The sequence below is a fragment of the Rhinoraja longicauda genome, chromosome 3, assembly GCF_053455715.1.
Source record: "Rhinoraja longicauda isolate Sanriku21f chromosome 3, sRhiLon1.1, whole genome shotgun sequence".
In the NCBI taxonomy this organism is placed as follows: Eukaryota; Metazoa; Chordata; class Chondrichthyes; order Rajiformes; family Arhynchobatidae; genus Rhinoraja; species Rhinoraja longicauda.
In genome coordinates this window covers 47,117,468-47,141,486 of record NC_135955.1, presented here as the reverse complement: position 1 = coordinate 47,141,486, position 24,019 = coordinate 47,117,468, and the positions used below count along the sequence as shown (strand labels likewise).

The window sequence follows — 24,019 nt, the reverse complement described above, 5'->3', positions numbered from 1 at the left end:
ATCCTAATGGGGATGAGTACCCAATCTCTTGGATTTTGGAAAAGCTTCTGATTCTGCCAAAAAACAAAACAATTATTTCAATCTACCAAGCAGACAAACACAAAATTCCTTAGACCAAAAACGAATTTAATCTTCTACGGAGAAGTCATTTGTATTCTACAGGGAGGGGTCAGGAGTATTTTGTGTGAAATAATGAAAAATCAGAAGCAAATATCTATACTGACCAACTCCAAGGCAAAATTGCCCAGTGGAACTCTCCATTCCTTCCTATTACGACCGCTCATAAGACCTGGAAAGGGACAGGAACAATTAAAAGAGAATTAATTAAAATATTACATGAAACAAGGCACACAAATTCATTTTCCTTCAATATTGGATATTGATCAAATTAGACCATATAAAATTCTTACTAACATCTCATTGTAGGTTTGTGATTATTAACTATTCTAGATAGGAAACTCGTTATATATTTTTGAAGACAGCAGATCCTTCAGTTGTAATAGCTATGGTTAAGAATGATGATGTACATTGATCATCATTCATAAACATCAATATATTTCAAACATCTTGCAATTGTGATCATTATTACTGTTTCTCTAAGGAAGGCTTCTCATATTGACTAATTAAATGCATTTTTATTTTAGAATATCTATGAACACAACATAGCAACAGATCTTATCGCAACGTATAAGATTATTAAGGGGTTGGACACGTTAGAGGCAGGAAACATGTTCCCAATGTTGGGGGAGTCCAGAACAAGGGGCCACAGTTTAAGAATAAGGGGTAGGCCATTTAGAACTGAGATGAGGAAAAACTTTTTCAGTCAGAGAGTTGTGAATCTGTGGAATTCTCTGCCTCAGAAGGCAGTGGAGGCCAATTTTCTGAATGCATTCAAGAGAAAGCTAGATAGAGCTCTTAAGGTTAGCAGAGTCAGGGGGTATGGGGAGAAGGCAGGAACGGGGTACTGATTGGGAATGATCAGCCATGATCACATTGAATGGCGGTGCTGGCTCAAAAGGCCGAATGGCCTCCTCCTGCACCTATTGTCTATTGTCTAACAGGCCATTAGGTTCCTGCCCTCATTTTGAGTATAATTTAATACAGTTCCTCTACTAACAAGTTAAGTGGCTGCATCTAAGCATGGCTGATTGATGTCTATGTTGTTTTCAAACCTCTCAGAAGTTAGTGCAATATGTCAAATACTAATAGAAATGCATTAACTACACTCATTTGAAACTGGTCAAGGTATAATCTGGCTACAATGTATCCAGGTGTTAGCCTAGTCATCAGGTTCAATGGAATGTTGCACATTCTGGAAAAGTCAGAATGTAGACAGCCTAAGAGCTGGCTAAGAACTGGATATAATTTTATTCTGCACTAAACAATACGATAACAGTGTATTAGCTCTTTGGATCTCAGTGGCACATAATTGTTTATTACATTTTAAAGGAAATCCCAAGGTAAATTGTTTGTGCCAGTTAATTTAAAAAAAATAATTTTGTTGATTAATAATTCCAAAGAATTAAAAAACAAATATGCATGGCATACCACAGTGTATTTCACAATTTATAGAAGCCTTATGTAACCAATGTCAAATGAAAAGCTTTCTTGCACTAAGATAAAATCAGAGCATTGTTATCCATTGTTCGAACATAGGCCCGTGTTGTACTGGAAATCAAAGTACCTCTGTAAATTAAGTCAGGCTAAGGAGCCACTTATGTCAACACACAGGGAATATTGTAAAAGCCATGCTTTCAGAAATCCATCAGTGATGGCGCAAAACCTTTTGTAACTCCACCAAATATTCAGAAGGATACTAGATAAAATATTGGTCATGTTGTCTCACATATTAATCAACCATGGTTAACATTGATGCTGCAAACAATCCCCATGTTAAACAGAGATATTTCAGGGCGGCACAGTGGCGCAGTGGTAGAGATGCTGCCTTGCAGGGCCAGAAACCCGAGCTCGATCCTGACTAAGGGTGCTGTTGGTACGGAGTTTGTACGTTCTCCCTGGGACTGCGTGGGGTTTCTCTGGGTGCTCCGGTTTCCTCCCACACACCAAAGACCTACAGATTTGTAAGTTAATTGGCTTCGGTAAAATTGTAAATTGTCACTAGTGTGTAGGATAGTGCTAGTGTAGATTGCTGGTCCGGTGGACCAAAGGGCCTGTTTCCACTCTGTATCACTAATATGAATTTGGTTGTCATTGGAAATGTTCTCCCTGTGCTGCAGGTGCCCTTGCAACAGGTGGTAACCTCTCCAGCTGTTTTCCTCCTGATCAGGACCGTGTTGAGCCATTTGTTCTTAGTTATTGGCAGATATTGTTAGTGCTTTAATAATGGATGAAGTAGTGTGGGCTTCTGGCAGTTGAACTTACTGGTATGGTATTTTCTTCCATCTCCTATTACATCGAAACTCAAAAGTGGTATTTGGAATGTTTATAGCAACCCCCGTCATTAGCATTACATGGATTGCCACAGTCTTAGTATCTTGCACTGAAAGTGGAAAAATAGTGATTTAAAAAAAGGCCATTTTATCAAATAAAGTAAAATCTTTGAGTGTCAGGCCAGAATTTTCTTCCTCTTTCATTCTTCCACCGGGATAGGTAGCTTGAGACAATTTTCACACTAAACAATGTTATAATCTAGACAACAGCCAAACCTCAAAGTGCAGAGGGATCTTGGAGTATTAGTACATGTGGCGTTGCAGGCAGATAGGGTGGTGAAGAAGGGTTTTGGTATATGGGGTTTCTTCAGTTTCATTGATTGTAGAAGTTGTGATGTTATGTTGCAGTTGTACAAAATGTTGATGAAACAGCACCCGGAGTATTGTGTTCAATTCAACATCCATTCAAACTATCCTTCAGTGAACCCATTTTATTCTCCTCATATTTTCATCAACTCTCCCAGATTCTATGACTTACCTATACATTAGGAACAACTTGCAGTGACCTATTAATCTACTAACCCATATGCTTTTGGAATGTGGGACTAAATTGGAACATCCAGAGGAAACTAACATGGTCACAGGGAGAATATGCAAACTCCACAAAAGATCATGAGGTCAGGGTTGAAACTGCATCTCTGGCATTTTAAGGCAATGGCTTAACTGGCTGTATCACTTTGCAGACCTGGATTTAAACATATTTGTGAAGGTTTCGAGGGGAGATAGGAAAAACCTTTCACCAGAGAGTGGTTGGTGTTCAGAATTGAATGCCAGGAAAGTATGGTGTGATCTGCAGGGCTACAGATCTAGTTGTGTAGGCAGGATTACATTGGGTACTTTTTGACTGGCATTGAGGTGCTAGGCAAAGTGGCCTGCTTTGTGTTGTGTATTTTCTATTTTACATGATTCATGTACTCGAGTGTTTTAATTCATCCAATAAACTAAATAAAAGTATTCGTAAAGTATTAAAAAACAACTGAATGGAAATGCAAATGAAATTATCCCCAAAACTCTGAACTTTATTTATTGACCCAGGGATGAGTTTCACCATAAATAGATCAATTGGTTTAGTTCACAGCCACACTATATCTGTTCCAGGTCATTTGATGGGGTTGACCCAGAAAACCCATCCCAGCAGTGGGTAAATCTGCTTACAGGACTATTAAAAAAGAATTGGACAGAATGAGTGGAAGCCGACAAATACTCAGTTGCATACATTACAATGTGATTAGTTATGGCTGCTCCCAGTTTATATTCCTTCAGAAATTATCTTGGGCTCTTTACATGTTTTTAAAGTGGCCCTTTGTTGTACTTATGAAGCTTTAGAACTGTGGCAAGCTGTGCCCTGTCAATCAAAACCCAGCGTTAACACAAGGAGATATTTGCCAATGCTCTCACTTCCAGAGTATTTGGCCCCACAATCTTTCATCACATTCATTCATACCCTTGTTTTCATTTCCCTGTAAATTGCATTACTGGCTTGTTAATAGCTTTTTGCAAATAAACTTTTAGTGAAAGGTGAATGAAATTAGTTGGAGAATTATCTTACTGAGAGAAATAAAATAAATGGTAAATGTGTAGGTGCTATTACGACCACCTAGTTAATGGTCTGGTTTAGCGTGCAGTTTTGGTTCCAATTATCCCTTACCATCATTTGAAATGAAGTCAAACTTACACCAGCAGGTTCAACACTAATCTTTAATAAGGCATAATCTTTATGGAGTGAAATATGTGATTTTATACAGAATTTTATATTTTGCTATTAATTTATGCAGGCATTTGTGATTTTAGACATGTGAGTAAGAAATGCTTTATTTTGTAAACTTGAAATACAATTTGAAGTTAATTTAAGATGCAATACCATCAATTCTTTGGAGGAACAGAAGATGGAAGCTCTGAAAATCACAAAATGATAATTGTAATTGTTCAATTCAAAAGAGTTAATTGGCAAATGAGCCATTGCCCATTGAATCAAAGACCCCAATCTGATTCTTAATATATCTCTCTTCCAGGTCATTTGCTTAATTAGACCCTAGTGACCCTGACAGGCTGAAGTTGTTAACCTGATGAGAGCCCGGTAGGAGAGCACTAAATGCCAGCCCACTCAGCAAGTGTACTTGCAAGTTATGTACATTAGTATGAGTTTCACAATCTCCTGCTTAGGAAAGGGCATAAGGTTGGATCTTGGGGAGAAAGAGGTGGGAAAGGCCAGAAGTTTAAATCAACAATTCTAAGTACGCATGCTCTTTACCCAGACTCATTCATGATCCATAAAGTTCAATTAGCTGCATGTTGACTTTGCTCCTGTCCTTTTATCTCTTGTTTTGCAAATCCCTACATGAGGATTTGCTGTGCTAATAAAGATTGGAAACATTTGGCAAAGTTGAAAAAGCAGTGTGAAGGACTATTATATTTTAATATAGTAAAGACAGCACTGTTTCAGCAATTCACAATTATAAATAGTTCAATTTAAATTGCACGTTAAACGGGTTTGGAATTGTTCAGCAAACATTGTTTTCTGCCAAAAATTCAAAATGTAAGTGGGATAATATATGATCAATTTTCCTTTTTTGTTTGACTTCTATATAAAGCAGCATATAACATCATTTACGATCTAATAAAGCCAATGATTCCCACAGCTATGTTGACTACACCTATTCTCACCCTGTCTCTTGCAAGATGCCATCCCTTTCTTACTGTTTCGCCATCACTGCTGCATAGGGTTGCCAACTGTGCCCATATTAGCAGGGACATCCCGTATTTTGGGCTAATTTGGTTTGTCCCGTACGGGACGGCCCTTGTCCCGCATTCGGCCCGGGGGGGGCACTGTAGGAAAAAACTGCAGATGCTGGTTAAAATCAAAGATAGACACAAAATGCTGGAGTAACTCAGTGGGACAGGCAGCATCTCGGGAGAGAAGGAATGGGCGATGTTTCGGGTCGAGACCCTTCTTCAGCCTGAAGATTTGTTTTTGAACTAAAATACTTTATTTCTGAGTGTTGTTTTGCACAGGTCAACCTTACCCTTCTCACTCCACCCTCTCCCCAGCCCCGACTGAGATTAAATGGTCCCTGTAACGCATGGTTAAGTTTGGGTACGATGATCTGCGGGTGCGTCTCAGTCCCCGGCACTGTGCGGGCCGCTCTGTCCCACCGGTCACTCTGCACTCCGTCCCAGCTCAGTGACGCATCCAGTCCGGGCTCCAGCTTCTCCTATGGCCACTCTGCCCCTTGCTCCTAGGGGGTCATCTGACGCTGCCCGGCCAGCTCCGACCCATTCAAACCCTCCATGGCCGGCCATCTACGCCTCCTTGCAGGTCTCGTACTTAGTGTTGCCAACTGTCCCGTATTAGCCAGGACATCCCGTATTTTGGGCTAAGTTGGTTTGTCCCATACAGAACCGCCCTTGTCCAGAATTAGTAGGGTTGCCAACTTCCTCACTCCCAAATAAGGGTTAAAGGGTGACTAATATGGTATTAGGCCTGGGGGGAGCTGTAGGCCCGGATGCTGTAGGCCCCGACACTGTAGGGTGCATTGCTGTAGGACCCGACACTGTAGGCCCCGACGCTGTAGGACCCGACAGTTTAGGTCGCGACACTCTAGGTTTCCGACATTTTAGCTCTGGACAGTCTAGATTCGGAGGCCCGGGGGCCACTTAACGGAGGTTGCGTAGCAACCCGCCTCCCTGCCCAGGCGGCCGCCATTGGTGGAACGGGAGCATGTGGCCGCTGGTTGGGTGAGGTCATATGGGGCACGGGGCGGTGACACCACCTTGTCCCATATTTTGGAGTGAGGAAGTTGGCAACCATACTCATACTCCACCAGAGCGTAGCCCTTGAGGTAGCCGCTGCACCGGTCCAGGTTGAGATGCAGTTTCTTGATCTCACCGTATTTGGCAAACATGTCGCGGATGTCCTCCTCGGATGTCCTTCCTCGTGGACCCCGGTCACAAACAGGATCCACCCCTCCACCGAGCGTTGAGGGCCTGGTTCATCGCCGTCTTGCTCCACGGAGTCGTAGTCTTCTCGCAGCCTGGATCGAGCGCCTTCCTTGGAGCCAAATCCTCGCGCCTTCCTCTTCTTCACCTTCTCCTTCAGTTTGTGGATACTTTCGTCACCCTCGTCATCCATGGCGAAGTCCTCACCGCCTGCCTCATGGAGGTCCAGCAGAAGATGGGTGACGTTTCGGATCGAGACCCTTCTTCAGACTGAGGAAGGTACTCGACCCAAAATGCCACCCATTCCTTCTCTCCCAGATGCTGCCTGATCCGCTGAGTTACTCCAGCATTTTGTGTCTACCTCCAGACAGTGTAGGCCCAGGGCCCCGGGTGCCGCCTAACGGAGTTTGCATAGCAACCCGCCTCCCGGCCCGGGTGGCTGCCATTGGTGGAGCGGGAGCACGTGGCCACTGGCTGGGTGAGGCCACGTGGGACGTGGGATGCGGGACGGTGACGTCACCTTGTCCCATATTTGGGAGTGAGGAAGTTGGCAACCCTACTGCTGCATCAGCTTTCAAGATGAGGCCTTCCACTCAATGATACCTGAGATGTTCTCTTTCTCCAGGAAACATTCCCCCCTCAACTCTTGCGGATTGAACCCTCACCTGTGTCTTCTCTGTTTCCTGTTCTGCTCTCACCCCCTCTCCTCCCTTGGACAGAACAGGGATGGCTTTCCCCTGGCCCTTACCTTTCACCCCAAGAGCCTCCACATCTAACACATCGTTCTCAGATATTGCCATTAGCTTCAACGTGATCCCACCGCCAGTCACATCTTTGCTTCACCATCTCTTTTTGCTTTCCACATACACCACTCTCTTTCTGAGGGTTTGCTCATCCCTCCCCGCTCATCCCTTCACCTCTCCAGGCACTTTCCCCTGCAGCCACAGGACATAGAACACCTTTCCCTACACTTCCCTTTCACCTATATTCACCGACCTCAGCAGCCCTTCTGGTGAGACAGAGGATTATATGCACCTCCTGTCACCACATCTATTGCATTTGATGCTCTCGATGTGGCCTCCTCTACATTGATGAGACCAAGCATAGGTCAGATGGCTGCTTCATTGAATACGTGCTCCATCCATCAAGGCCAGCTGGAGCTCCATTTGCAAGCCACTTCAATTCCTCTTCCCATTCCCAAACAGTCCTGTCTGTCCTCAGTCTCCTCCATTGCCAGGGTGGAGTCACAAGCAAACTGGAAGAACTGCAAGTCATGTCCTGCTTGGGTAACCTACAACCCAATGACATGAACATGCAATTCTCCAATTTCAGGCTATCTTCACCCTCCCTTGTTCCTTTCCACTCATCCACCTCTTTCATCTGCACATCACCTACCACTCAGTACACTGGATCTCCCATTTTATTCCTCCCCCCTACCCACCCTTCATCCCTCTAATTCTACATTTCCCTCCCTATCTTCCGTTCTTATCAGATTCCACTGTTTGCATCATTTTGTCTTCTCGTCATCTCCAACCTTGGTTACTATCTCCACCCTTCCCTCCCCCTCCCCATCTACCAATCAACTCCTCCTTTCCTAGATCCACCTATGACTTTCCAGGTCTTTCCCCACCCCTTCCCCTCATCTCTTTCTACTAACTATTTTACCTCTACTTCATACATCTGATGTAGTATAGGGTCCAGATGCAAAAACATCTGTCAATTTTCTCTTCAAAGACACTGCCTGACCCGCTGAGTTCCTCCGGCAGTTTGTTTGTTTGTTCGAGATTCTAGCATCTGCTATTTCGTGTGCTCTAATAAAAATTTCAGTCATTAAATGGAAAAAAGATATTTAATTGAATGTCATTCAAAAAATCTGTCCATTTGTTCTCAATTCAGAAAAATCAGGCATAACGCAGCAAACTTGATCACATTACCTGTCAGATCTCCCCTCAGAAGTGAGCATCATACTCTTGAGTTTTGATCAGTAGATTCTGAAAAGGTGTTCATGGAGTCTCCCATTCAAGAGACTAAGAGCGACAATTAATTGTAACACTGACTATTCACCTTTTATATCTTGGTTTAAACCCATGAAGCATTAATGAGATGAAAATCTCCTGTACTCATGATTAATGCCTTGAATTAAGCTTGGGGCAATGAAGCAGTTTAGAGCATAGTGGATCCCACAATACAGCTACCTTAATCTTTTTTTTGAATTGGCAAACTTGCTCTGAATTGTTGCAAAAACAAAATGGAATGCTACAATATGACAAGGTTGTAGGGGAAGATTTTTTCTGATGATTATTTGTAAATTCCAAAATGAGGAATATGCCTTTGATTTCAGTGTGAATTAACAGCAGAGGAATTTCTCCTCACCAAAGGGAAAGGTAGAGATTTGATTTATATTTGGTCAGCTTACCTTCAGGGCGGTTCATAATTATACTGACGCATTAATTTTACAAGCACTGGCTTTGATCAATGGACAGAAGCCTGTGGGCAGTACTTGTGAGATTTTGGGAAATTACTGGGTGTAAAAGTATAAATAAATGTTTTCTTAATCATAACATCTGCTATCTTTTTGAATCAGTGATTCACTTCAACAAAAATAGAAAGTACAAAATGCTGGAATTGCTCTGTATATCACACAGAATCTATAGAGAGAGGAATTGAGTTAATGTTTCAGGTTGACGAATTTCCATCCAAACTGTTTAAATAACAATGCCCAAAATATTAACTCTGGTTTTTTTCTCCCTGCAAATGAAGCCTGGCCTGCTGAGTAGCATTTTCTGTTTTAATTTCAGATTTTTAGCATCTTTAGTTTTTGCTTCATCAAAAGAGCAACTTATCTTGTAAAATGAAAAAAAATACACACTGGCCTAGATTCCTGCCAACGAATGCTGACACTAAAAACCAGATGCTGGAATCTTGAGCAAAAAAAACAAGTGCTGGAGGAACTCAATATGGCATGTGTGGAGGGAATATACAACATTTTGGCCTATCCACCCATTCCCATTCTGGTATGCACACATTCCTCCCACAATTTCCAACTACCCTAGTCGCCCTGCTCCTTTCCCCTCCTCTGTACCCTCATCTCTCCTCCTTGGATTATAAATGTAGATATAAAAGTAGATATAAAAATAGACCAACTCTTTGGATAATGGTAGGTTTGCTGTAGCATGGCATAGCATTTTTGGGAAAGCCTTTCCAGCAGAACAATGGCGTGACCAAAGCCATACTGCCTGACTTCCACAGGCAACTTCACACCACATGCAACCAATCAACAAATGGTCTGAATAGCACACTCTGGCTGAAGGCTGTCTCAGGATGGTGTTCTGTTGGACCCCAAATTACACTCACCATCTATTCAATTAGCCAGATTGACTTCTTTCTACCTTTGTAAGATTACTGATTATATGACTACCCTATCCTAATATTGCTAAAGCCATTGCCAACTTCTTAGTATATTCTTAGTATATTGATTAATTCAGTGGTAGACACAAAATGCTGGAGTAATACCCCCTCCTTGATTAATTCAGCACTGTTCTTGCATGGTGCATATGTCAGGAATTTCTAATTCCTTCATGACTTTACTGCTCTTAATTTATGCAAAGCTGTGATCTGCCTCACAATTAATCTACTTGTCAACAACTGCTATTTGCATCACCATAATTATATATATTTCAAGATTTGTTGTTATTTTCAAATGACATAATTGCCACACTCCCGGCCTAAGTTCCAGCATGTATGCTCTGCTATTCTGAGTCATGTCTACTGTACATGGCTTCACAATTTAGTGGCAATGCACTGACCCACTGTGCACTTGAACTCTGGTTTATCTCCCACAGCCTTGTCAGAATTTACTTCTTCTGTTGCCTTTTGGTCTCTCAACCAATTCTTCTTATCCTACATCTTATCCATTCTCATATGTCTGGTCGGTTTCTTCTCACTTCCTCCAGAGCTCATTGGGATGATGCATTCTCAAAAGATTCCCATAGAAATGTTTTAGTTCATGTGCTATCGTGGAATATCTTACTAATCTAGGGGGAAAAAAAGTATATGTTAAGAAAAGCAAGTTTGAAGTAGAAAACCTGATTACCCATCATCCCATAGAGAGAACGGCTCAGTACACTGGCTTTATTTGCCCTATATTTTACTCCAATTCCACATCTGAAATGGACCTATTGATCTATTTGGTCACCTGCTATCTGGTATGGACAATAAATAACATCTTCCAAATGAGGCTAGCACAAGAATAATTTATTGAAAAAAATCGCAGGCTGCCGAAAAGACGTGCACAGTGGGAAATGGAAAATAGGGGGATATCTCAACATTAATGATCCTGCACAGGAATATTGCAAGTTATACTTGGTAAAGTGGGATTTAACAGAATTAAATAATGAAGAGATATTGAAATGTTAATTATTTTTTGTGAACTATATGATTTTCTCAGGCATTTACAAGAATATATGAATACCATAAAGGCACTGAATTTTATATTTCAATGCTAAATCTCCTTGTCAGTTTCCATTGGGATATTCCTTGCAAATCATCTCTTGCTATTGCATTGTGTTCAGTCCATATGCACCCTAGGCCTGTGGGAGAACCAAAGAATGATCAAATAAAAATGTTAAAGACATGGTTGGGAGTGCCTTTGTAAATGCATCTGACAGTGCTTTAGGGATTGTCGAGCTAATGATACTTAATACTTAACATCGTTATTTTAGAAGATTGCAATGCACAGAGATAATAGCTAATGGGAACCATGATTAGATTTTACAAATGAAGGTAATGTTTTTTTTAGTTTAAAATGCTTTTTTATTTCTCATTGCCATAAATGAGAAATCCACACATGTTGCAGTGTACATTTCTTAGAGATTCTCAGCAAAAGGAAAACAAAACAGTTAAGTTAAAAAATGTGATAGCAAATTTTTGTAGCCTTCATCTTTTAACCCTTTCTCACTTAAATGTGAATCTTTTTGATAAAATTAATGTACTGACATATTACTCAAGGCAACACGCTCAAAATGTTTTTGGAAAACCCTTCCCACTTCTTCTTGATCGTGCAAATATTTAATTTGCATTCGGCAGAGCAAGAAAGTAAAAATTAAAAGCAAGAGGAAAAAAAGTAACCTACACTTATGCAAGACATCATAGTAATAAAAACCATCCAGATTTGAAATGAAAATGTAAACTATTTGTACCTTATAACCTACTCTCCCATTGGAATTCCTTAGCTCTTCCTTCGGGAACCATGTGGAATAATCATTTTCTTTCCTTCTTGTCTACAGTATCTCCAAGGTATTTTACAAGCAGCGAGTTAGTATCCTTAATGCTTACCAGCAGCAGAGCCAGTAGCACATGATATCTTAAATGTAACAATCAAAGAGCCATGCAAGATTTTGGTATTTCCGTCAGCTTGCAGATGTGCAGAACCTGTGTCCAAACGCTGTAATGTCAACTTTGGACCAATTAAAAACATAAGCATCAAAGCACAAAAGTGTTTTGTTACGATTTAGTCAAGAGTAACTAATCATAAAATCATCAAATGCACGCTTCCCACATTTCCATTTTGGAACGTAAACTTATATCTTCAGACATATTGTAATCAACAACTCCCGTCTGACACACACTAATCCCTGCATTCCTCCATCCAGTGGAATTTAGTTACATTTAAAACATTCAATGTTTTTTTCCGTTATTTATCAGTCTGTACAATAAATTGTTAGCTTTATACTTCTGCGACATAATTTTTTTTAAAAAATCTGACATTACATTTATACTTCAAAACTGAAACAAATAAACATTTACCAAGGCACTAGAATGATGTGCATCTGGGCATCATTCCCACACGTCATAGACAATTCTTGATATCTTATTAGGTAATAGCATTTAACCTGAAAGTAGAAGTCTTTGCACTGAACACCACTGTTACATGTTATTATAAAACAGCTCAATTCTTACAAACCAGTTAGAATAAGGAATATATACAGTCTGCCAGTTAAAACTGTGATCCAATCTAATTTCAATTGTTTCTTTTGTCCGAGAATCCTGAAAAGCAATAAATAACTAAAATAATACAATTGCAAAATCAGAATAAATTGTAAAATTCACACAAAATAAAGAGCAGAAATAATGGGAAAATATTGTTTCAGCCAAGAATATAATATCTCTATCCACTTGCACATTACTACAAAAGTACAAGGTTCATGTGGAAGCAGAAATGCAAAAACATAAACTCATCATCATTAAGACGGCATCTGGATTTGTAAGCACCACCTCCCATATAAATAGTGATGTTGAAGCTGGGGGAAATGGAATCAGTGAAAAGCTGATTATGTGTTGCTCTGGCATAACTGATCACTGAAGCCTTCTTCATTCCCTAACTTAGCCCTTTACAGTCAACACTGGGTTTAACGTTTTCACCGCAGCCATTAAATAAGAAAGTTGTCAATACTGTGCTCTCCGCGTGGCATGCAACACATCAGACCACATCAATCCAACATAATTTCTCATTCATGCAGTCCTTTGGCATCAAAGGTGACTTCCTTCCACTCCAGCCCTGTGGGTTCTGTGGTGGCTGATGGGGCTGCTGCAACCAGGGAAGGAGGTACCTTAAAGAATGAATTAATCACTAGTTTGGGCATGATGCATTCCTTCTGATGTTTATATAAAGTTTCTGTATTTCTTGGCATATGGGGTCAAGATTCATAGTGACATCCACAATGCTCCTAAAATGACAATTGTCCTTTCTTCCCTGCCCCCTGACCATTTCATTGTGTGTGGCACCTAATCAGCCAAAATTATTGTTCCACATGCCAGTTTGGTGCAGTCTGAAGCCAGACTTTCAACAATGGTGTAGCTGGTAGAGCTGTTACCTACTGGCTCCAGTGACTGGAGTTTAATCTTGAGCTCTGGTTTTGTCTGTGTGGAGTTTGCACCTTCTCTTCGAGACCAAATGTATTCCCTCTGGGTGCTCTGATCTCCTTCCACAAGGTGGGTTGGTAGATTAATTGGCCACTCTAAATTACTCTGAGTATGTAGACGTGATCTGGGATGGTGGTGGGGGATGTTGATGGGTAGATGGGAATTTTTTTTTGGGATTGATGTAAATAAGTGAGTGTTTGTCGGTGAAGACCTGGTGAGCTGAATGGCTTGATTCAGTGCTCCATAAATCTATAACTCTACTAGACCAAGTGGACCCGTTGGGCCCAAACCTCTCCTGCATTGGTGCAGCACCCTCTCCTCCCCCACTCCCCCCTCCCCTCCAACCCCCTCCCCACTCTCCCCTCTCCTCCACTCTCCCCTCTCCTCCCTCCATCCCTCCCTCCCTCCTTCCCTCCCTAGGAGATAGATTTAAACTTTAAAATGTGAATAACTTAAAAAATATAATACCAATTTCAATGAAACTTCTTCCATTAGCTCCAAAGGGATGACGGTGAGTGAGGTGGGCCTAAAATTGTCGCGCTATCGTGTACCGTTTTGGCTGTAGTTCAGGAACAAACAAACAAACATACGAGGGTTTTAGTATATAGATATCACTTTGAGGTACTTGAGGTCAGTCTGTCATGAAAAATAAGTTGTGTGCAGGACTTGGATTCAGTGAAGAGACATTAACAGGGCAAGTGAGTGAGCAAGAAATTGGCATTTGGAGCAGAATGTGGAAAAAAATGTGAGGTTATTCATTTTGGCAGGAAGAACAGAAAAAACAGAATGCCTTTTAAGCAGGGAGCAGCTCGTAAATGTCTGTGAGGGATCTGGGTCAGCTGGTTCACGAGTTACAGAAAGTAAACATGCAGTTCCAGCAGACAATGATGAAGGGCAAATAATATGTGAGTTTTATTGCAGGACGATTGGAGGTCTTCCTGAAACTGTGCAAAACTTTTACATGCTATGTGCTTAAAATTCAATTTCTTCCAGTATTTTGTGTTAATCATCATTCCAGGTGAATTTTGCCAAAGGTGCTCTTCTATGCACCATCCACTTTGACATGCCTGATCTTATCCTGGCATCAGGCATACATCGAATGGCGTCATTATTTGTGTAATGTCCATTTCTGCTCTGAAATCTGGACTACAATTGTCTCAGAAAATTCAGAGCTCACCTCACTTTTGTAACTTTTTTGGCTCTTATGCAGGACAGTCTACAACATGAAGAGATCTGAATGGGCAGGTTCAGGACTACATGTTGGCTACATATTGGCTGCTCAAACACATTCCAAATGAGAAAAGGTGTACCTCAACTAACAGGAAGTATTATCTCCAGCATTTAACTGCCATGACCACGATGGATTAGGGATGTCTTGACAGGAAGCAAAGACACATCCTGCCAGAAGTCTTCAGAGATACCACATCCTATCTGGGCTTATCTGGTGACACCATATTCACAAAGAAATGTTTTTTTATTTGCTTTGATTTATTTGGCATTTCTAAAGCGGGGATTGACGGGTTCTTGATTAGTAGGGGTGTCAAAGGTTACGGGGAGAAGGCAGGAGAATGGGGTTGAGAGGGAAAGATAGATCAGCCATAATTGAATGGCAGAGTAGACTCGATGGGTCAAATGGCCTAATTCTGCTCCTTTGACTTATGAACATACAGTGCCAGCTTGGACACTGGGATTTGTTAACGTTGCTGGTTCCCACAAGAGCAGGCAGCCATTCCAATGCCCATAAGGATTCCCTTGAAGAACCCAGACCTCTTGACCAGCAGGAAAGATTGCTACTCTCGCAATGCACAGCTTGATGTGGATGCACGTTAAGAATTTCCTCACGCTGGATGTAATGTTTCCAGACACCACTCTTGACTTGTTCATCCTGAGAGGAATAGTGTTTCAGTGGCTCTTAGACAGGGATTCCCTCCAGCTCTGTGGCAGCTCACACTAGTGTGCTCTCCAAAAACACAGTGCAATGACATGTGAGAACCAGGAGAGTAATGGAAAATTCAATTGCAGAATGCAGCATGCCATTATGGAACTTGACAGCTGCCTGGCTGAATTTCTGTAATTCCCTTACAGAACAGTTCTGACAGTGGGATTGTTGCTTCAGCATGCTAGTGATCTGTTCCGTCACATCTTATGCTTTTGGTTTCATGGGTATGCTAAGCCCATGTCAGTTGGTTATGAATTGGCGTTAGGAGTGATGTCATGAGTGGTTAGTCTTAGTTGCCCAAGAGGCACTCTCTGGTGCACCGTGATGGCTGAAATACAGCTGGGGTAGTGGACATAATGAAGTTCATAGTTGCTATATGAATTTCTGCACAGGGGCTCACAGTGGGTAGACACTGGGCAGTGTAATCTCTTCATGTTCTCGTGCTTAGCAATGGTGTGTGCTATCATCAGGATGCTGCAGGACCTTTGAGTTCACCTCCCCAGCTTGTCTTTAGCATGAGGGAATAGAGCAAAGTAATCTTTCTTTGAATGAAAATGCTCAGAGAACCCACACAACAGTGGACTACAATCTCTCTAACAATACGGCAGGATACAAGGTTGGTAATTTTCAGGCAGGATGATCGCAGAGCTACTTTGCACTAAGCCACCTCACCCTTTTAACATTCATTTATTTTGTGTTACATGTATTCATGCTGCAGGTCTGGCTGTGTTTATAATGTTTATAAAGTTGTGTATATCTTTAGCCCAAAACTGGAAAGAACCTCGCTCTGCCCTGGAAATTGACACACGATTGCACAAATCTTCTTCATGGAGTGTAACTGTCTCCAACATCAGCGGTTGATAAAGTTCAGCTGGAAGAATAACTCCCCAAATACCTTGATGGGTATGACCTCCAGTTTAGAGATCTTCTCTCCACTTCCATTTCCTTTACCAGCATCATGTCTTGATTTGTGCGATCCCTGCTCCTTCTCTCAATCACGGCCAATTCCACAAGGAAGTTTCAGCTAATCATCCACGTCGGGGACTGACCTGGACGTCTGCAGAACAAAACTACAGCTCCTTCCTCATTGCCCCATGCAGAGTATTGAAACATTCAGCAGGAAGCATTGAGATTATGGAGAAATGTAGCAGCAGCCAGAGGAAATAAACCTACTAAAAACTTGCTGATCCCTATAAATAGCAGTTGCATGCAGTCCTTCCTGTTACTTAATGCGTGCTAGCTGTGCAAGCTTAAACAAATACAAAGTCAGAAGTACCGTGCTCCAGAAGAGTCTGTACTGCATGCGGATTGACATCATGATCTATCTATTCAGCGTGTATTCAGCAGGCATTAACTTTATACATGCTAAAACCTTGTATCAAGATGGCATAATCTATCTTTGCATCTAATGTTTGTGCGTGCATTATGATGGCATCGTAGCAGACAGTTGCGGAGCCCATTTTCAACCTTATTGCTCTCTGATCCCCAGGCCATTCCCCTGATTCATCCTTTTCAAGGGATGAGGACAATTGTTATGTAACTGGTTTAGCCATTCACTGCCACTTCCACTCGGACTATTAGTAGCCGAGTAGACTCACCAATGGGGCCTGGTCCCATCTGTCTACACTGTTTACTTGTCTTCGATGATCCTGGAATGCAAAGGTAGACTCACTCTTGTTCTTTTAACTTCACCCCCACCCCCCCCCCCCAATCTTCAATGGCAATGCCTCGAACAAAAAGTGTTTCATGTGAACAAAAGGTGTTCATGGTTTTCATTTGACTAAGATTGAGATCAGCTAGTTAACACATGTCTTCCCTGACCCACCAAGCTAACTCTAAGGATCCCATCCTCCCTTGCCTTAAAACCAGGGCACTTGGATCATAAAATCTCTGAGAAACCATCCAACTTTGTTGCTGGATGTCATGCAGGTGATATAAATGATTCTTTCTCTTCCGCTAACATCACACTCCAAATCAAATATATCATCGACCTTGACCTTGAAACAAATAAACCCTTGATCTCAGCACCCTTGCAGACTACTGGTCCAGTGGTGCAGTGGATAGTAATGCTACCTCAGATCTTCAGAGATCTGGCTTTGTTCTTAACCTTGTCTATGCGGGGTTTGTACATTCTCAAATAACTGCATGGGCTTTTCCAGATGTCAAAGTCATATCAGTTGGATGAATAATTGACTACTACATGTTACACCTAGATGGACAGCTTGAGGGTCAGTAGGTGAAGGGAGTGTGGGGTTGGCACTTGGTGGCCAATTCATAAGATGTGAGAGAAAAAATGGGATTAGTGTCAGTGACTTCTTGATAGTAGGAGTGCGGGAAGCACAGTAGTAGTGCAGCAGGTTGGGATAAAAATGTAAAGGATAAATCAACCAAGTCCAGTGGGCAGAACAAACAAAGATCAGGAAGCATGAAAGAGCTGGGTGAGGGAAGGGCAGGACTGCCAGCTCAATGTTCTGGAGTATAGAATTTTCAGGTGTGACAGGGAGGAATATAAAAGGAGTTGTTGCACTACTGATTAGAGAAAACGTCACAGCAGTATTTAGAGAAGATATCCTGGAGGGATTGTTCAATGAGGCCAAATGGATACAAGTTAGAAATAAGAGAGGGGCCACCACTTTGCTGGTATTATAATATAGACTTCCCACTTGTCAGCTAGAATTAGAGGAACAGATATGTAAGCAAATTGCAGAAAGGTGTAAGAGCAATAAGATTACAGTTGTGAAGTATTGTAACTTTTTTCCAATATTGACTGCAATTGCCTTAGTGCAAGGGGCTGAGGTGGGGTGGAATTTGTTAAGTGCATCCAAACTTAACAAGTTTTTCAAGAGTCAAGAATGTTTAATTGTCATGTGTACTGAAAGCAGAACAATCAAACAAGAAGATAGACAAAAAATGCTGGAGAAACTCATCGGGACAGGCAGCATTTCTGGAGAGAAGGAATGGGTGATGTTTCAATCGAGACCCATCTTCAGACTAGTCAGGGGCAAAGGAAACAAGAGATATAGACAGTGATGTAGAGAGTTATAGAACAAATTAATGAAAGATAAGCAAAAATGTTATGATGATAAAGGAAACAGGCTATTGTTAGCTGTTTGCTAGGTGAGAACAGGAACCTGGTGCGACTTGGGTGGGGGAGGGATGGAGAGACTCAAGTAAGCTGCCCAAGCAAAATATGACATGCTGTTCCTCCAATTTGTGATTAGCCTCACTCTGACAATAGAGGAGGCCTAGGACAGAAAGGTCAGTGTGGGAATGGGAAGGGGAATTAAAGTGTCTGGCAATGGGGAGATCAAGTAGGTCCAGGTGGACTGAGCAAAGGTGTTCAGCGAAATGATTGCCCAATCTAAGTGTGGTCTCGCCGATATATAAGAGTTCACATCTTGGACAACGGATGCAGTAGATGAGGTTGGAGGAGATGCGAGTGAACGTCTGCCTAACCTGAAAAGACTATTGGGGTCCTTGGACAGAGTCGAGGGAGGAGGTATAGGTTGCATCTCCTGCGGTTGTAGGGGAAGGGGGTGGTTTGGGTGAGAAGGGATGGGTTAACCAGGGAGTTGAGGAGGGAACGGTTTTTGCGGAAGGTGGAAAGGGGTGGAAATGGGAAGATATGACTCATGGTGGGATCCCGTGAGACGTGGAAAAATGTTGGAGGATTATGTGTTGTATGCGACGACTGATGGGGTGAAAGGTGAGGACTAGGGGGACCAAGGGACCATACAAGATCTGTAAACAGATCTTTAGATCGAGTACTCATAGATAACAAAATATACATAAAGAAAATTCAATACATTTAAAAAAAGACACAAAATTAGTGCAAAAAAAAGTCTGAAGTTCCTAGTGCAACCAAAACAGTTCGTAGTTCATAGTTGAATTGGTGTTTGTATTGTTCAATAGCCTGATGGTTGTTTGGAAGATGATGTTCCTAAACATGGAGGTCACAGTTTTCAGACTCTGATCCCTTCTACCTGATGGCAGCAGTGACATGAGAGCATGGCCAGGGTGGTGTGGGTCCTTGATGATGCAGCTCCTATTTGAGGCAGCTCTTCCTATACATCCCTTCAATAGGGGGGAGAACAGTACCAGTGATGGGCAGTGTCAACCACTTTTTGTAATCTCCTACATTTCAAAGCGTTCGAGTTGCCAAACCAGGCTGCGATGCAACCAGTCAATATACTCTTTCCTGTGCACCTGCAGAAGTTCAAGAAAGTATTCATCAACATACCGAGCCTCCTCAATCTTCAAAGGAAGTAGAGGTGTGATGGGCTTTCTTTATGATTGCATGAATGTGCAGGGTCCAGGACAGATCTTCAGAGACTTGTATGGCCAGGAAGTTGAGGTTGTTGACTGTCTCCACCACTGACCTATTGATGAAGACAAGTTTGTAGATTCTTGGCCTCCCTCTTCGAAGGTCAGCAATTAGCTCCTTGGACTTACTGATGTTGAGAGCGAGGTTGTTGTTCTGGCACCATTCAATCAGATGATTGATCTCCCTTCTACATATTGACACGTCATTGCTTGGAATTTGGGCATGTTTTTTGAGATAGTACATGAGGAATTCTACGAGAGACAGAGCAATACCCAACCTTGTCTTAGAAAATGAAGCTGGCACAAGTGAGAAGGTTGGGGGAGAAGACTGGGAACAGTGACCATAATTCTGCAAGTTTCAATGTAATTATGGAAAAGGATAAGGATGGTCTTCAAGTTAACATCCTTGAATGAGGGATGGGGGTGTGGAGAGGAGGATGTCTAATTTTAATAATGTAAGAAAGTATCTGGCAGAGGATGCCGTATTGGAGTTTTTATTATGAAGACAATAAAAGATATTTTAAGAAGGGATAATTCAGGTAACTTCACTTCAGTGAACCTTAAGTCAATGGTAGGGAAATTATTGAACAAAATCCTCTGAGAAGGGGTTTATATACACATGGAGGGTCAATCAGGAATATTCAGCATGAATTTGTGTTTGCAAAATCTTATTTCACCAACTTGATTGATAAGGTACTTTAGATGTTTGATGAAGGCAGGATGATAAATGTTGTCTATGTGGAGTTTAGTTAGACTATAGTGGGATATAGACCAGGTGGAAAATTGGGTGGAGCACTGGCAGTAGAAATTAATCCCAACAAGTGCAACGTGATGAATCTTATGGAGTCAAATAGGGTAGGACATATATTGCTAGTGGCAGGGCATGAAGATGTTTTGATGAATAGAGGGAGCTTGGGATTCAAAGCCATAGCTCCTGAAAGTGGAAACACTGATTGATAGCGTGGTGAGCATTGTGTGAACTTTTGATTGCCATCCTACAGGAAGGATGTGCGTGCAAGAGAGAAAGTGTCGAGAAGATTCATCAGGATATTGCCACATTGGAGCTCATTAATTTTGCCGTGACCTTTGATGGATTTTGTTTGTTTTCCATGGAGTAAAAGAGGCTGAAGGGTGAACTGATAGAGGTAAATAAAATTATAGGAGGCACAGACAAGTTAGATGGTCAGAATCTTTTGCGCACTGTAGGGGTATCAAAACATGAATGCATCAGTTTAAGATGAGAAGAGGAAGCTTTAAAGGTGATTTCAGGAGAAAGTTTTATTTTTTATCAAGAAAATGGGGGACATTTGGGATCCAACTGTCAGAAGAGGTGGTGGTTTCAAATACAGCCAGCATGTTTAAGAGACATTTTGACAGGCTTTCAAATTGAGAAATTATAGAAGACTGCGCACCTACTGTGGGCATAAGGGAATATTGTACAGAGGTAAGAAGGTCATCATGGACATGGTGAGTCAAAGGGCCCGTTTTTTAGCTTTATAATTCTATGGAAAAGGCCTGGTCTTGCGAGATATGACTATGATTGGATCACTAACCTCACTTTCTTCTCCAATATGAACATGCTATTTCCTCCTATGTCCATCTTTCCAGATACTTCATTTAAATCTCTTTATCGTCTTACAGCTCAGTAGGGGTTCATCTAGCTGCTGCATTCCTCTCTATCCAGTTGTGGCCAGATAAACACTCTTCTCTTCCTGCTCTCACACCATTCGTTATGGATATCTCTCATCCAGGATACCCTTCTATTTCTCATCTTGTTGCTGTACCAGGGAAAATCATCCAGAATTTTATTTTCAATGTTTATGCTGAAACTGACCTCTAGCTTATCTCTTTTCTTGACCCCTCTATTGCTTGTCAATTTTCAGGCTGCTTGTCCAATATCCAGCAATGTTTGACTCAACTCTCTTGTTAAATAAACTCCACACCGTCCCACCATTCCTGGGATTGCTAATCTACGTTAACTCCCAATTAAACAACGCCTCACCTTTAATATTCTCATACTTGCTTCCAAGTTCTTTATGACCATGTCCTTTTTAATTTCTGAAATCTCTTTATACAATACAATACAATACAATACAATATATCTTTATTGTCATTGTACCCAGGGGTACAACGAGATTGGGAATGCACCTCCCATACGATGCAATAATTTAAGTAATTTAGACAACAGCAACCCAACGAAACGAAACAATTGTAACAGTTTTAGACAGGGTAAAGTGCAAGTTGATCTATGCGTTGTGGCCATCCGGCTCAGCAGGACCGTTGCCTTACAACAACCCAAAGAAATTTGGTACTTTATTAACTCTGAATGTTTGAGCATCCAGTTTCACCATTGGCATCTGTGCCAGCAAGGCTAATCTCTAAAATTCCCCCGCTAGACCTTTTTACCTCTCTACCCCTCGTATCTCTGATGAACCTTATATGCAAGCCTATCTGTCACAATACCTCCTTACATGTTTCATTATGTTTTGTGACATTGTCCTATATTAAACGCACTACATAAATATAAGATATTGTTGTTGCTCAGTAATAAGCAAGCAACATGAACTGATGTTCTACAACAATATGCTTAGAAAACCCCAGTCTTATAAAGAGACATTCTGTTTGCAGGCAAAGCGAAGGCAAAGAGCCAATTTGGCTCCGTCTGGAATACTTTTTGGCTCTCGGTTCCAAACTGAAGATTGCTGAGTTGGCTCCAAACCAGTAAAGTATGAGCCCTGGAGTGGAGCCTCTCTTCATTGTGAATTTGATGCCAGGCAATGGATACTTCTTCTGTTAAGTGCTAATCAAACCAAGAATGCATAACATACATACATGTACAAGGGAGTTCAGCCATTATATTTTCTGAAATGTATAGCTTCCCAAACAGAAAGTGTATTTTTGAAATCATGCGGGGTGAATATAATGAAAGGGATGTCACGCTCAGGAATGAGAACTTATAATTTTTTTTGCTATTCAGTGTTCACACCAAGTAATCCCTGCCAGGCAAAATGTTAAGTGCACCTCTCCCATCGATCTGTGACTGTACCATCCCCACTGAAATAGTATAAAGTAATAGTATAAACTTTTACTCCGGAATATCAATAGAGTTTTTTTTCTTAAGAGTGATTCATGTTTTGGTATCAGTAATTATCAAAATGTCATTATTTTTCCTGATGTTGTTCAGAATACTTTTTCCCCCGTAAACTGAGGGAGAATCCTTTCTGAAAGACGTACATTAAAACTTGTGTATCCTGAGTGCTACCTTACACTTTACCTAATCTGACACCATTGAGATAATAATCTGCCTCCTTATTTTTGTGGCCAAAGTGGATAATCTCACATTTATCTACATTATACTGCATCTGCCATGCATCTGCCCACTCACTCAACCTATCCAAGTCACCCTGCAACCTCCTAACATCCTCTTTGCAGTTCACACTGCCACCCAGCTTTGTGCCATCTGCAAACTTGCTAGTGTTACTTCTAATTCCATTATCCAAATCATTAATATATATTGTAAATATTTGCGGCTCCAGCACCGAGCCTTGCGGCACTCCACTCTCCACTTCCTGCCATTCCGAAAAGGACCCGTTTATTCCTACTCTCTGCTTCCTGTCTGCCAACCAATTCTCCATCCATGTCAATATCCTACCCCCAATACCATGTGCTCTAATTTTGCTCACCAACCTCCTGTGTGGTATCTTATCAAAGGCATTTTGAAAGTCTAGATACTCTACATCCACTGGCTCTCCTTCATCCATTTTACTTGTCACATCCTCAAAAAATTCCAGAAGATCAGTCAAGCAGGATTTCCCCTTCATAAATCCATGCTGTCATAGACCAATCCTTTTACCACTATCCAAATGCGACGTTATTACCTCTTTAATAATTGACTCCAGCATCTTCCCCACCACAGATGTCAGGCTAACCGGTCTATAATTTCACATTTTCTCTCTCTCGCTCCTTTCTTGAAAAGTGGGAAAACATGATAAAAGTGGGATAATACCCTCCAATCCACAGGAACTGATCCTGAATCTGTTGAACATTGGAAAATGATCACCAATGCGTCCACAATTTCTTGAGCCACCTCCTTGAGTACCCTGGGATGTAGACCATCAGGACCTGGGGATTTATCAACCTTCAGTCCCATCAGTCTACCCAATACTATTTCTCGCCTAATGCAAATTTCTTTCAGTTCCTCTGTCTCCCTTGATCCTCTGTCCACTAGTACATCTGGGAGATTGTTTGTATCTTCCTTAGTGAAGACAGATCCGAAGTACCTGTTCAACTCTTCTGCCATTTCCTTGTTACCCATAATAATTTCACCTGTTTCTGCCTTCAAGGGACCCACATTTGTCTTTACTAATCTTTTTCTCTTAACATACCTAAAGAAGCTTTTACTGTCCTTCTTTATATTCTTGGCCAGCTTCGCTTCGTACCTCATCTTTTC

General features: G+C 41.5%; 1 pseudogene; it reads right to left on the bottom strand.

Moving 5' to 3' along the window:
• Positions 1-5,628: 5,628 nt before the first annotated feature.
• LOC144592386 (RNA-binding protein 8A-like) lies at positions 5,629-6,612 on the bottom strand (annotated as a pseudogene).
• Positions 6,613-24,019: the final 17,407 nt, after the last annotated feature.